The 15330-nt window shown below is 31.1% G+C and overlaps 1 protein-coding gene across 11 annotated transcripts in view; it reads left to right on the forward strand.

Moving 5' to 3' along the window:
• The window catches only part of LOC106463306 (serine/threonine-protein kinase tousled-like 2), an 81402-nt gene that overhangs the window by 6100 nt on the left and 59972 nt on the right, over nt 1–15330 (forward strand). For 2 of the 11 annotated variants that reach the window (XM_022390771.1, XM_022390779.1), the window contains exon 1: nt 11865–12008. The exons of 6 other annotated variants lie outside the window; for them this stretch is intronic. The gene's annotated coding sequence lies outside the window, so the exon portion shown is untranslated. Of the gene's footprint in view, nt 1–11864; nt 12458–15330 lie in introns of those variants that run through there. 3 more of the 11 variants (XM_022390778.1, XM_022390774.1, XM_022390772.1) reach the window with 3 other exon arrangements.

Below are 15330 nucleotides of genomic sequence, written 5' to 3' on the forward strand. Positions count from 1 at the left end.
CTAAACACTAGTTCAACCTTTCAGAATTAATCTAGATCCTGAAATCAGTGATCTCCGTTCATTGGTTTCATCTCTGTTAGAAAAATCATTTTTATTCTTTGCTTATTTTTTTATGTAATATGAATGCCAAATTTCCTAAAATTTACTATTTATTTAAGATAAATTTTCATACCTGTTTTTGTTATAAATTGATTAGCATAACATGTTTTTCAATCAGTTTCCAGGTGTCACCTTTATTTTACTTAAACACTTAAGTATAATTTTAAATATACATATATTTAGTCATTTCTAAAGTAAAATATCCCTATCACCTTTTCACATACACTCTTGCCATTGGCTACACCGTACCGGAAATGAGATGCTTACAACAGTACCTAGAGAAATAGACTAAACGATTCTTAGAAAACTGGATTACCTTCGTGACGTCACTAAAATCTCTTTATACATATCACTCATTCGGTTACACCACCATTCCCAGTTTACCCCTGAAGAAGAAAGGTCCACCTTTCGAAAGCTATCGGGTTATAGGGTTTTTATTCATTTCGATGTAGACCTACTTCATTGAAGTTTAAGACGATCATGATCATAAACTGTCCCTTTCAACTGAGAAACAAATTTCCTGGCTAAGAAATCTTATCAACATCTTTTTGCTTTTAGGAACTTATACCTATATATTTCATTAACATGCAAGTTTCACAGTGTAAAGTTTTTCAAGACCATTAAATTTCTTCTTGAAACATGCTATTTCACTTTCTTGCAGTTGCTACAGAAAATGGTTCAACATGGCCTAGTGATTAATGTGGCTACATTGTAAATCCAAGTGATTATGGTTCATGTTCCATTGCTGAACAAAAAATGCACATTTTGTTCTTTGGGTTTGTTGGTGTACTATAAGATTTGCATTATAATTTCACTATTTAGCCAGCTAAGCTGTGGCTACTGTTGAATAACTGCTTTCACTCTAGTCTATAAGGTTAGAATTTGGAATAGCTACATGCAGGTAACCCTTTTGTAACATTTTGTAAACAAATCTTAAAAAAATAATAATTTTTTCTTTTATATCTTTTCCTCTGTTTTATTTTTGTATGCCTCGCAAGGTGGTCCGCATTTCAGCTGACTACTGTGCATATGTTTTCCTATCAGTACAACATGGGTTAATCTGTAGTTTCTTTTTTGTATTTATTTTTTTCAGCCGGGTATTACCAAATTTTGTTGTTTTCATACACTGTATATTTTCCCTTATTCTCGTAGAAGTTGCAGACTTTTGTTACTTGTGTTTGTTTTTTACATATTTTGAATTATTTTCCAACCTTATAGGTAGATATGTTTAACAAATGAATATTTATTTGACTATAATAACATTTCTTAGGAATTATTAAATGTATTTTCCTATATAAGAAGGAAAGAAGCAAAAAATCAATATTGATAAAAATGTATTATTTAAAAGAAAGATTTTTGTTGCTCTAACAACCTGATGATATTATGCATATACACATTTTTCATAATTTTATGCTCTTAAGTTATGGTTACTCCTTCCAGTGTAGTAAAGTTATGTAATGGTTCATTTTGTGACAAAGGTGTACATGAATTATTGAAATATTTTTCAGTATAAAAAGCTATTTTTTTCATTCTTCGTTGCTTGTTGTGTATTGTAAATAATAATTATACTTTTAAGTGTATCACTATCATACCTGATTAAGATTGTAATAAATAGTAATAATAATAATTCAAGTGAGATAATTTTACTTCTCATGATCATTTCATTACACTTTCTTCAAATGAACTTGAATAACAATATCTGAGAGACAAACAATTAATACTTTGATATTTTTCTTTTATAAGATATTGTATAAGTTATACTTATATTTAAAAACTTCTTACCTTAGACCAGCCATTAACATTCTTTAATTTTTAAAGAGATTACATGGCCTTTACACATTGTGTAATCTAAAAAAAAACATTTTACAATCCTTTGAATTTATATGACAAGTATGTACCTCAGAATGTAATGTTTGAGAAATGGAAATCTTCAGGTGATAGTAGTTTCTTGTGCAAAGAATGAAAATTATTGATTTGACTCAAACACATTTGAATATAGATATCACAGTAAGAAAATATCTTAAGAAACAAACATGTATCCCAGGTATCAGTAGAGCAACATGTGAGTATAAGTTGATTAAAGCCTGTTATACTGCATTATGTTATATAGAGCTGGGTGATTAGTGGTATTTTCTAATCAATTAATTGATGGCCCTATCTATTAGTACAGTGTTTTTAAAACCATGGTTCCTGCTAGCAGTTGGTGGCAGATGCTGCCAGCCACTTGCCTTCCATCAAGTCAGCAGTTCAAGAAGAAAAGGGTTTGGCAGTGGGTGCTGCCAGTAAGTTGCTCTTCCTCTAATCAGCAGTTCAAAAAGAAAATTAAAAAAAAATTGGTGATAGGTACTGCTAGCAAAATCACTTCCCTTTGTCAACAGTTCCAAAAGAAAAAATTGGCCACAGCTGTTGTCAGCCAGTTGCTTTCCTTCTAGTCAGAAGCTCAAAATGATTGACAGAGACATATAATCTTAGCAGCTTTGCCATAACAGAGCCAAAGTGAATAAGTTTCATGGTAATGGAAATCGAACCCAAAACCCTCTCAAACAAACTTGGAGTAAAAATATTTACTTATGAGGCTAAAGTTGAACAGATCCCAGATAGCTTATTGTGTAGCTTTGAGCTTAACAACAAACAAATATAATGCAGGTATTTTAGACTTTTAGAGAAAAAAAATCCCATTTTAAAATTATGGTAATAATTTATTAACTTGGCGATGTTTCGAACAAATGCTCTTTTTCAAGCTAGAAACAAGCCTTTTTTTTCTCTCTCTAAAAGTCTAACTTATTTTATTTTATCACCTTTGCATTTTTCTACTTATTTAGTATAAATATTTCACTTATTTGATTATTTTCATGAAAAATGATTTGTCGTAATTTAGATTACTCAATTGTTAAAATAATTAAAACCACTAATGATTAATCGATTAGTTTAAGTGACACAAATTGACATAATTGTTTCTGATTAAATTTTCCAGCTCTAGTTACATTTAATACTTAACATGATATGTATATATTGACTTCTATCATAACCTGTTTGATAATTTTTGTCTGTGAAGTAAATTCATAAGTATTTTATTTTCCACTTGATATTAAGAAGACTTATCATTCAGATTGTAATATTCTTCATATCTATTAACAATTAAATCACATTTTGTAAGTAATCTGTTGATATTTAATATCAACTTCTGATCACGTCATGCTACCTAAATAGATCAGAACTAAAAATATATATATATATACCTAATAATGAGCATAGCTAATTAAATACAATGTTCTAACAATATTACTTATAATGATTAAAAATCAGTGTTTCAACACTTGGGTATGCTTGCTATTAATGATATTTTCAGTGATAAATCCAATATATTCTCATGCGGTTGGTGTTTTAGGAATTTTAGTTTTTTGGCACTAGAATATTCCACGGTTGCACTGTATTAGTGGAAACAATCCTGGTTGGCATCAGTTCTTCCATGGTGAATGTAGTAATGAAATGAATGCTGTAGCACAAGTGCATATTATTTGTGAAATTTTTCTGAAGTTGTTGTAAGTGTTGTTATAGAGGTATCAGCACTTCAAGTTTCTTTTAAGAATTTTATATTATCAGTAATATCACATTAGAAATGTGAAGTGTAAGTACATGTTACATTTGTTTCTTTGTGTTGGTGTTGAAGCTTTAAGCAAGGATGAACATATTTCAAACTTACCATTTCAATATAAGAAATGTGCACTTATGTCACTTTGTGAAATATTTAAGTAGTGTGAAGCTCAAACATGCCTAATCATTTAAAACAAATTTTAAATACCATATGGCCCCTAATTAATGCCCCTGGGGGGCATTACAAACTGCAGGGGAGGGTGCTAATTATAATATTTGTGCAGTTCCAGATTCTATTTTTCACATTTGATTTGTTGATTTCAATGGTAATAAGTGTGTGTTTGTTTTTCTTCTTTTTTTTTCAAATCAGAATTATGGCAATAAAAGTAAATTATATGTTGATTACTATTGCTGTCAAAATTACAGTAATAAAGTAGATTACAGTAGAGGATTATATGTTGATTACTATTGCTGCCACATAAGGTAAGCTTTATACAAACACTGGAGGGGACATTAATTTGGGGCAATACAGTATCTAAGGAATAAAGAAAAAATAAACTTTTATCAAGAGAGTGAATGCTTTTAGGGACTCTTACTCTTAATAATATACAAATATTCTTTAAAATATTATGATTTTTTTTTGTTTAGTTTTAAAGGGATCTTGATTAAGAGAGATTCATGCAAGTCTTTTAGGATTCTGATTTACATCTTAAAATATTTTGATGATGACTAGTCTAAGCTCTGTAAAGATTCTTGTAAGATTTTATAATGAAATTGTGATTACTGTTTCATACAGATTTAAGATTGATAGTCTTGGGTGTTATTAAATATTTCATTATAAGATTTAGTCTTTTTCAACTGATGGGTTTGGATGACTACTCAAATCTGCTGCTCTTTCTACTTGTTTCAAGTACACTACGTCTTATTTTTCTGTAATATATACATCTTCTTCACTTTAAAGTTTTCTTTTATGTATGAATTTGTAACTCATTCCCTCTCCTGCATAGTTGTGATTTTACTTCTCCTTTCCATGATGCTTCTGTGGGAGTTCTACCTCAGTAGTTTTCCTAGCTAGCTGCCAACTTAACCTGAGATCAATATATGTCTACCCAGAATACCTTGCTCAGATTATCCTTATTTTTGAAACACTATAAATGTTCTACTTATTTTTCATTAAGTTCTTTATTTAATGGCTCCTATCACTGTAGAGCTAGATTTTTATATGGAACATTCTCCAACTGGTATGTAAATGTTTGTGTGTAATTTCTTCTTCAGAGTTCCTTGTCTCCTCCCCTACCATAATTTTTTAAGTTGAATGAAAAATAACCTGTGTTTTGTTTGGAGATGATTTCCTTTTGTAATCATAACTTTTGTTTCGTGGCATTTTATTCTTAGTGGCTAATTTTGGTATACCCTGTATATTGCAATTCCATCACCTATTAAACTCTTTTGTAAATTCTATTTCAAGCAATTAATCGATTTAATGAATAATTTTTAATAGGATACTCATTAAACAGACTTAGATTGATTTTCTTAGAGGTGATCATGAAAGCATATTCCATTTTTTACAACCACAAGTAACTACATTTTGTAATCGTTGTCCACTTTTCTGTGCCAGTTCTCATGGAGTTGACTTTTTGTTAGTTTCTTAGAATTTCAAGTTTAAAATCTAGTATACAAATGGGTAGGTGTATAACACCCTAGATTTTATTTATATTTTACCACATTGCTAGCTTTGTACTTCTAGGTTCCACAAGTCAGCTGTTGGTTGTTTTACAGTAAGTTTGAAAGCTTTAAATTTAGGGTACATTAATCATTCCTATTAAGGTTGGAAAGATAAAGGATTCTTAACTTTGTGTTGGTTCTCAGAGGGTATGTTAGAGTTGTAAAAAATTGGTATCATGAATGTATGGGTAATCAAAATGTTATTCATGCTAAAAGATTGTGCATACACGCTGATTAATAATTTTAGAGAAAGATGGATATTAAAAAAAAACTGCTTACGTAACCTTATTTATTTACACTATATCCAGTTTTGGACTAGGAAGCTTACTACAGTTTTTGATGGTCCTTATCTAATTGACTAGGTTTTTCTAATGGTAGTTTTTCAGTTTACCCATGTAGCCAACTGTGAGACAAAGCTCTGCAGTTTTGAGGCAGAAAAACCATGATCACAAGGAAAATCTAAACTGGCATAACCACAGCAATTGAAGCAAGCTCTAAAAATTCTGGTTAGACATCAGCAATGGCCATGGCAAATAGTCAGTAGGATTCCTCATAGTTTGGTCAGACATGACACCGAGGCATGAACTTCCTTTGCCAAAAATAATGGCACAATGCTGCTCCTTCTTTGAATGTGTTATTAGCACTGTTGTAAAATCAGTACACTACATCTAAAACTTCCCTCCATAGTTGTTGAAAGATGTGTCATCTCTGAGGAACTTTCTTGCATTCAAAACCTTGTCAAGTGAAAAATAAATAAAACAAGTTAAAAGGTACACACAGTTTACAGGTTTTTGCATAACATATACACAAACACAATTTTATATTGATGTGGCCTCTGGTTCTGATATATTTTCATACTGGGAGCAAAGTGTTACTTCAGCCAGATAGTTTTATCCTTTAAAACCAACAAGCATCATGACATAAAAAGAGCTATAAATGACCAATGTGTGTGTGTATTCCCACCTGTCATGTATAGAGATGTTATTTCTTAGCTGAGAAGCCCAATAGAATCCTGTTGGACTATTTACATTACATTATGCTATCCTAAATGTGCCAAGTTCAGCCTCTCCACTAAGCACTTTTTACTGTTTCTTTTATTTTCTTGCCCTCCTCCTTGGAATCATTTTTGTCACTTTTACTGTTTTATAATCTCAATGCAGTTAGTGATGCTTGAGTCCAGTTATTTGTGCTAAATGGTCTGATGCATCCAGTGACAGACATGGCTTCTAATACACAGTTGTATCACCAGTTTCCATAATGATGGAGAGGTTCAAGACATATGAACTATATTAACAGCTACCTCATGTTTGTTTCTAGACCTTTTGGAGAATACACTTAACTTTTATGTGATGTCATATCTCAAGTTTCCCTTCACAACATACTTGCAAACTTCCTTTTTCAATGTGAAAATTTTGGTTTCTTTTCTGTCCATAAATAAAAAAAACTAATCATAGTTGAAATACAGAATTGTAAAGTTCAAATACTTTTGAATGAACATATTCCCACTTACCATTATCACATCTACATAATTCCATATGGGTCAAAATGAAAAGATTTAAAATCCTGAACATCACACACACATGGATACTGCTCTTTAGTGGTTGACTAGTTTGTAAACTCATAAGGGTATTTCCTTTGATAAATGACAGCAAAAACTGTATTACTTTAAAAGTTTTAACTCTCTGTCCCTTTTGAGGTTTGTATTTTTTTTGTATTCCATTTTAAATTTAGAGCTTTAGATGAAAGGAATAGTTTTCAGAATATAATTGTAAATGCTATGAACTTAGATTCAGAATTTGGGTGTTACTTTTGAATGTAAAACAGATACAAATTAGGATGTTCATGAAGCAAGTCCAGTTAACATTACCAAACAGTGCACTGGATAATGCATTGTGCACTGTAATATTGGTTTACATGATAAACCTAAAGTGATCCTTCTTTCTTATGTAATTATTTGCAGTAAACTTATGAGTTATATAACAATTTAAAAATGAATTATAAAAGTTTGTGTTAATTAGTCTAGACTTTTATATGTCAAAAGTTTTAAAACCAATACATACTGTAGAACTGTTGCTTTATTGGTATTTTTATGGCACAAGATGGTAATATTTTTCATCACAGCATTATCTGAAACCCTATTCCATCCATTACTAGGTTAAAATTGTCTTTTATTACTGATATATTGCACCGTTTGTGTTAAGTAACTTGGGGATTAAAGTAGTGAAAATGAAGAAAATGTTCATGGTTTGAATGTAAAGGCTATACTGTTAACAAATATTTCCATAGTTCTAAACCATTACTTAATTCTCTTTCATACATATAGCTGATAATTTACTCTAAAATAAAGCTTACTGTTATTATATTTGTGAAAACAGTGGGAAAAAATTTCTTATTTCTACATTTAGACTGCTAAATGATTATTGGGGTCAAACATTACAAAATTATTTTGGTCTATAATTCCCATATATTTTCATCAATTCAAATGAGACTTGGTATACTTTGTGACAATCCCCACAGACTTGTGCCTTTCTTTTGATTTTACAGGGGTCATAGGTTAAAAAACTGAATTAGGGTTTTTTGGCCTACTCTTTCTCTCTATTTTTGACCAGTCTAGAAGAGACTTTGTACAAAGATACCTTACCATATCTCCCCAGACTAAAGTGAATACATTTTGGGTTTTTGCCTTTCTTTTGATATTACAGGGTCAAACATAAATATATACATATACAAATTGAAATGTTTGTATTAGAGAGCTCTGAATCTAGAGACATTGTTTGCATATGTTGATGTTACAAGAGGTTGTTATTTTACTTCTCCTTTCCATGATGCTTCTGTGTATATATATTTAGTATTTTGATTAACACAGTGCATGAAATTGCATGTACTGTGTTGAAGAATGGGTCTTATTTACCCAAAAATTGCCCTTAATGTTTTTCATCATAGATAGTTATTTACACAAAAACTGACTCTCATGTGTATTATAAGGTCACTAGTTAGTATGCTTCAGTATATCTTTCTCACAAAGTTTATGCTATGTTAAGTGTTTATACCTCTGAAGTGTATATTTTTTAATGTATGTTCCCTTATCCAGTCTTGAATATCATTCTATCTTGAAATATCTGAGGATTCTATCATATAAAAGTGGGTGGTAGGGGGGAGACGTATTGCATTTGTTTGTGAATGTTGACCTTTTTAGTTTGTTATTTTGGGATAAATGTATACTATAAATATATATGTACCCATAAAAAGTACAGTCATCTTTTGATATCTCTATTCACTATTCATATTTCATAGTAAAAGTTAGCTATATAAAAACAAATAATTAATAATAATTCAGAATCATGCAAGTAAAATGGAATTTAACTATTCAGTCCTATCAAAAGGAACATTTAAAAAAACTCAAGTAATATTTAACTGTGAAAAATATTTTCTAGCAAAAAAATACAAAATAAATATCAACCTGGCAAATTTCCACACAAATATTTCTAACTTAGTAATAAAACAAAGGTGAAAGTTGTTTCTTCTTGAAATGAAATAACTGTTAATGATTACATTATAAAGGTTAATTATATAATGAAATATCAGATGTTTATGAATTCTGTTCCAAATTTTAAATGCTGAAGAATAACACAAGTTTTTAAAATTATTAAACAACTGTATACTACATGTAGCATTATAATATTGAACTGATAAGTCACATGCACACAAGGGCCATGATGTTGAGTTATTCATTACTTTTTTGCTATTGATATCCATTATTACAGCATTGCCAAAAACCTGTGAATTTCTTTAAGAAAGTTATATAATAACACATAACTAATTTCAGCATTTTTAACCTACCCATTATATTTTTTATATTAATCATTTACGAAACTAAATGAAGGTTACCCGAACAACTACAGTTGAAATGAAACAATATGTGCGTTGTTACCCAGTTGGTCTTATGAGCTGTAATACTGAGTGAAAAGTCATCTTATTTGCTGTGTGTTACAAAGAAGATGGCTTTTCACTCAATATTTTATAGTCAATATTTTGTTGTCCACTTACTGTAAGTCTGTATTAGGCCAGTAAAGAATTAAGTTATTTGAATTAATTTCAGTCTTACTGTGACATATCATGCACATTTTACTGGTAGATTAAAACATAGAGATATTTTAGACCAAAAAGTACCAATACAATGTGTATAACAAGGTCATTTTCCAATTTCAAGTACGATCATAACATGGATCATATGCTTGATGATTATAATCAAAATTGGATAATAAATAAAAGAACTACAAGAAAGCTATTAAATAAAACTTGTACAATATTTTTTGGATAATTTGAAAACATTTTTATTTTATCTGTTTACTTTGTTTAAGTACCATTTTAAGGAAGTTAGAAGTGGTGTAGTAAACTAATAGTTATTTTGTAATATAGGCTTATCAAAGAAGTTTTTACTAATATCTGTGAAATTTGTAAACATATTGTACTTTAATATTGACTTCTTAAATAGATGTGTAATCTTAGGAACTACATGCTGTAAAGGCATCACATTTTCTTATCTCTATTTTGCAAATATTTTCATTCAACTTCAGAAGTTAAAAATTTTTTACGTGTTATCTTTTTTGTGTTTGATACATGCTTGGTAATTAATGGGTTTGGTAATTATAGCTAAGTTATTTTATCATAACTTTTAATGTTGTGCATTATACATTATAATGATTCTGTTATGATCCATCAAGACCAAAATTATTTCAGTGTAACTTACTTAAATTTATGAAGAAAAAAAAACTTTTACCCTTTTTAATAATTATTCTTAAATACAGAAGAAATATATTTTTTGTTTACAACAGCTTTGAAAATTAAATGTTACTGTTGTCAAGGTTCTAGGAATGGAATCACAATATTAAAAGTAATTATGGGTTTAATTGTTTTGGGTGAAACTATGTCCAACTTTCCACAATTTTATGTCTTGTATACAGTGTCCAGTTATCGAAAAAATATCAATGGAACAGGTCATCATTAAGGCTGTGTAAAGAAACTTCATTATGTAATATCTAGCTACATTTAAGAACAATTTTATCACTGAACTTGCACATACAGTAGGTGTGAGTCAAAAAACATTGTGTGTGTGTTGTATGCACTCATTCGTACACACATACACAATACATATATTTATATCCATCTAGGTAATAATTAAACTTTTAATGCTGTACGTAGTTTGAAGATAGTTTATTTGCTTAATATGATTCAAAATCAAGACTAGTATACTTTCAAGTTATGTATTTTCATAAAAAAAACAACGTGAAAATAAGTTAGAATTGTTTTCCACTCTCCAATAAGTTAACTTATTGTTTCGTTGTATATTGTATTTTATAGGTGTGCGTTTAAGAAATCGGACATTTTTGAAATAATGCAACTGTAAATACAGTTTGTGTTTGTTCTACAAGTGCAGTGCTTTCGACCACGTGGCAGAAACGCTTTGGAAAGTGGCGCGTTGTTGTAAAAAAAAAATAAATAAAATCTAGAGGTGGTGTCGTTGATTGGTTGTATTCTTGTAGGCACGTCAAACTGGAGCCAATTACATTAGACGTTATCACAGGGTGTGCAGCCCTCGTATAAAAAGACGCGATATGCCAGTGCAGACAGGAGTGTCATGTCGTTTAGTCTGTTAAGCACCAGGAATGATTAGGGGAATACTCGAATTTTATTAATTATAAAAAAATCGAATTAGCAGTTGTACCGAAAATGAAACATATTTAGTACAACAGTCGTCTGATTGTTTCCTTTGTATAATGTGTAGTTTCCTCTTTTTTTTTCTTCTTTTTTTTACCGAGTATTTTGTATAATTAATTTTGTTTATATTTCTTGGTAGTGTAAATGGTAATTTTTATTAATGAAACTTTTAATGCTGACTAGTATACTTTCAAGTTGTGTATTTTTATAAAAACAACGTGAAATTAAGTTAGAATTGTTTCCCTCTTCAAAAAGTTAATAACCTATTGTTTCATTGTCTATTGTCAGTGTGCGTTTAAGAAATCGGGCATTTTTGAAATAAAGATATAGTTATATCAAGAAACTGAAGAAGGGGGATACGGTTGACATTTTTAGTAGCGGTAAAATGTTAATATTTAAGTGAAGGATCAGCAGTAATAGTTTCAACCTTAAACAGTACTGTATGTAATGAGTTTCTTATGCCAGCCTAGACTGCACTTGTGCTTATAGCCTACAGGAAGGCCTTGCAAAGAAAATCTTGTTGCTTACGTCGCATTTTGAGATGAGTAGAATAATCAGATGTTCAGGTGAGAGTCGTCACGGTTGCTATAGCAACGCACGACTTTGACGACATCATAATGATGTATTCTCTTGTCCAAGTACCACGACCTATCTATGTAAAGGTTCATGTCTTTGTCACGTGAGCAGAGGCTCCATGAACATTTTTCTTCTGGCGCAGTGTTCGCATGGCACGTGGAGTTTTAGAATCGACGCCTTGAAATAACTACGGTAGAAGCGTTGCGGCTGTATTGTTTGTCGTATTGGTGGACTAGTTTAAACCGTATTACGATACTCCCTACCGTAGAGTTTACGGTGTGAAGAGTCGAGAGTAGGTTGGTGTTTTTGTCACATATTTACCTTCTTACTGCAGTTCCATATTTGTTGTTAACAATTCGTGAAAACATAGAGAAATAATTTAAAACAAGCGTGACCAATAGGGCTGAAAATCGTTGAATTTTTTCAGAATGTGAAACGATATGTTGTGGCTTAGTTGATTCGTTAGTTCTGTGTGAATTAGAAGCCATATGGCAAACACTGAAAAGGTTAGTGTGAGTAGACTAAAAGAGAACGCTTCCGGTCCATCAATACCACCACCACCCCCTTTTCTCTCTCTCTCTCTCTGTGTACTCACTAAACATGCTTGCGCCGTTGTTGATTTGGGCCTTCCAGACTCCCTAGGTGTTTAGGTTCAGGCGAAAAGCTAGTTTTGTGGAACCTAACATCTACTGTGAAACTATATATGTAAGAATTAGTTGTCACGTATGTTCAACCCCCAATCGAGGTATGCCTTTCGATTTTTTTGTGTCTACGTAGTCAATGCATGGTTTTGCGTTAAAGGCACTGTTACTAGCCAGAAGGTCGTGTTCGCGTAGAAAATTAACGACGATACATGTTTATCTTCTAGCCATGGTACAGTGTAGCCTATAAGTATATTTGATATTATAACAAATTAATTCATAAACGTTGTAGTTAAACGTTCAGGCATTTTTTGTTGTTGATGGTGATGAATTATGTTAACCTTTCTCTTTGGACTTGGCTCGTAAGTCTTAAGAAACCTCTACTCTAGTACTAGCCAAATTATCTAATATACCAGGGCTAGCAAGTCATACAACATTTTTTAAATTTATTGGACAAAATTAATTTTTTTAACGAACCAAAAAGGTTTTTTTTTATGTTTGTGTATAGATGTATTTAACGGTCCAATTTGTACGTTTTTTTTAACGTCGTGGGCTTTTTATTCACGGCCTAAATCACTGGTTCCTAAGGTGAAAATGTGTTACCTTATAGATTTTCATAAATCAAGCAGTGATGTAATGACTGTTTTTTGTCGTTCGGTAAATAACTTTATTGCTTGTTTTTTTTTATCGTTAAAGAAACCACATTACTTGAATTAAGATTGTTTAAATATCTTCTTTTTTTTAATATTCTAATTAAATTGATTGTTGTTAAAAAATCCAGGCACGTGGACAGCCTTTTTTGTACTATATGTATATGTCCATTAAATTGTATGAGAGTAGATACACACACAAATTATCATGTTAAGATGTACTGTGTATATGAATTTATATATACTATTATATGTAGATGTTTAAATTAACAGTGCTTTCTAAAAATCGGAGCAACTGTACATGGGTGCAAAAAATATTTGACGGAAATTCTGGCCGAGATGCATTGTTTGTTATATATACACAGTAATGTATTCGGATTACTCATCTACCTGGCTCAAAGCCAGGTCCAATAAGTCCAACTGAAGTTGACGCTATTTGTATTCGATATAATCACATGTTACAGGACATTAAAATCGTGATCGAGAATATCGTATTTTTTGTCCGTCATCTGAACAGCAGTATTTAAAATACCATTTCTAAAATAGTAAACTGAAAAGAATGTAGTCACATTTGTTGTTATGCAGTGATTTTGGGTCACGTCGGCCATCTTGGGCACGACGACTGTAACTATCTATTCCGTAACATGTTGATATCATTAAGCAGATTAGTTTTATCTTCTAAAAAAATCATTAGTTAAAAAATTAATAAAGTAAACGTTTGTGAACAAGCATCGATTTTCTCAAACTTACACTATCAAATTCGGTGAAAAACAAAATCCAGTGAATTCGTCGTTTGTTTGTTTTTCTTAAAGTATAGTTTTGAATTTGCTCATTTCGAAGTCTTTGTGAATTTTAGCCGCCATAAAGTCAACCATAAGGAGCTTATAGCTGGTTAATTAATATATTTATTCAATGTGATTACAGCTGTGATGAATAAGAGATGAGCAATTGAAAACCGAGCTAGTGACGTTTTTTAAAATTTTGAAACAATACACTGACGTATTTCTGTGAATTTTCACATCATATTTACCAGAATCACCGACTTTACTACTATCATTAATATCTGCTAAAAGAGTTGTTGATTAAGTTTCCAGCAAAATAACCGTTCATGGAAACAAAGTTGTACTCTCCAAGGAAACTTTTTGTATTTTTGTGTTTGGTTGTTTAACAACAGCTGAAAAATAATATTTTTCATGACGTTGAACCGTGGCGTATAAAAAGTTTGCGAGAGTGCTTTTGGAAGGTAGAAGCAGAAAGCTTTCACATGTACATCACGTTTAAATAAATATAGGTCTTATGAAATTTGAAATATCATATGAAGATTTTATTATATCGAAATTGAGCGAGATACGCTGTATCATGTAAATTTCATCTTCTGGGGATGGGCGTTATTTTAGTAATTCTTGATAACTTAGTACAGTACACAGTTTAAAGTTGTCTGTGGTAAGAATATGCTGCTAACGGGAAATTACATATAGAGAGAAAAATCAGATTTAGAAGCATATTCTTATATTGAAGAACGTTTCGGGTTTGCTGTTATCCTCCTTTTTCAATAAAAGTTGTAGTATTCATGATAACTCGAACTAATACAAATAATTTTGTAAATTACTTAGAATTGTTGAGGTTTCTGGAAAATATTTGCGAGTAAAGTATTGAGATCTTAATACCATACAGTTCTTATTATTGCTTTTTTTTTTTAACCAGGACTGCCTCTGCTGTGCCTACTGCAAAGATCGTACGCAGAATTTTAACGTTAAAATCTCAAGCTTACCGCTAAGCCTCTGGTATGAGGAAATCGTTTACAAAGAGAGATCATAACCCTGAAAGTGAAAATAAGATAACGTGGTAATACGAGGTTCAGTTTGACTAGAAAATCCGTAAAAATGACCAACATTCTCGATAGGTAAGAAAGTGAAATTTAAAGACGGACTGAATATTAAGAACGGATTTTTATACCCATTTGATCCTGAAACTAGAATTCAGTAGAGAGTACGTAAGTGTCGGAATGTACATTTGTATAGCACTTCACAACACTTTGAAAAATAGCTAGAGCAATGGAATTCCGTTAGTTGTGTTTGGTGAACACTTATGGACAAGTTCTCGTGTTAATATAAAATTAGAAATGTGATCGGTTTAGTTGGTGATATTCAGTGTAATCTGGAAACTGAAAAGTTTGGAGAATTGCTGCAACTGTATGAATAATACGATGACCGTTTAGTTGGTGATATTCAGTGTAATCTGGAAACTGAAAAGTTTGGAGAATTGCTGCAACTGTATGAATAATACGATGACCGTTTAGTTGGTGATATTCAGTGTAATCTGGAAAC

The sequence above is a fragment of the Limulus polyphemus genome, unplaced genomic scaffold, assembly GCF_000517525.1.
Source record: "Limulus polyphemus unplaced genomic scaffold, Limulus_polyphemus-2.1.2 Scaffold1373, whole genome shotgun sequence".
NCBI lineage: Eukaryota > Metazoa > Arthropoda > Merostomata > Xiphosura > Limulidae > Limulus > Limulus polyphemus.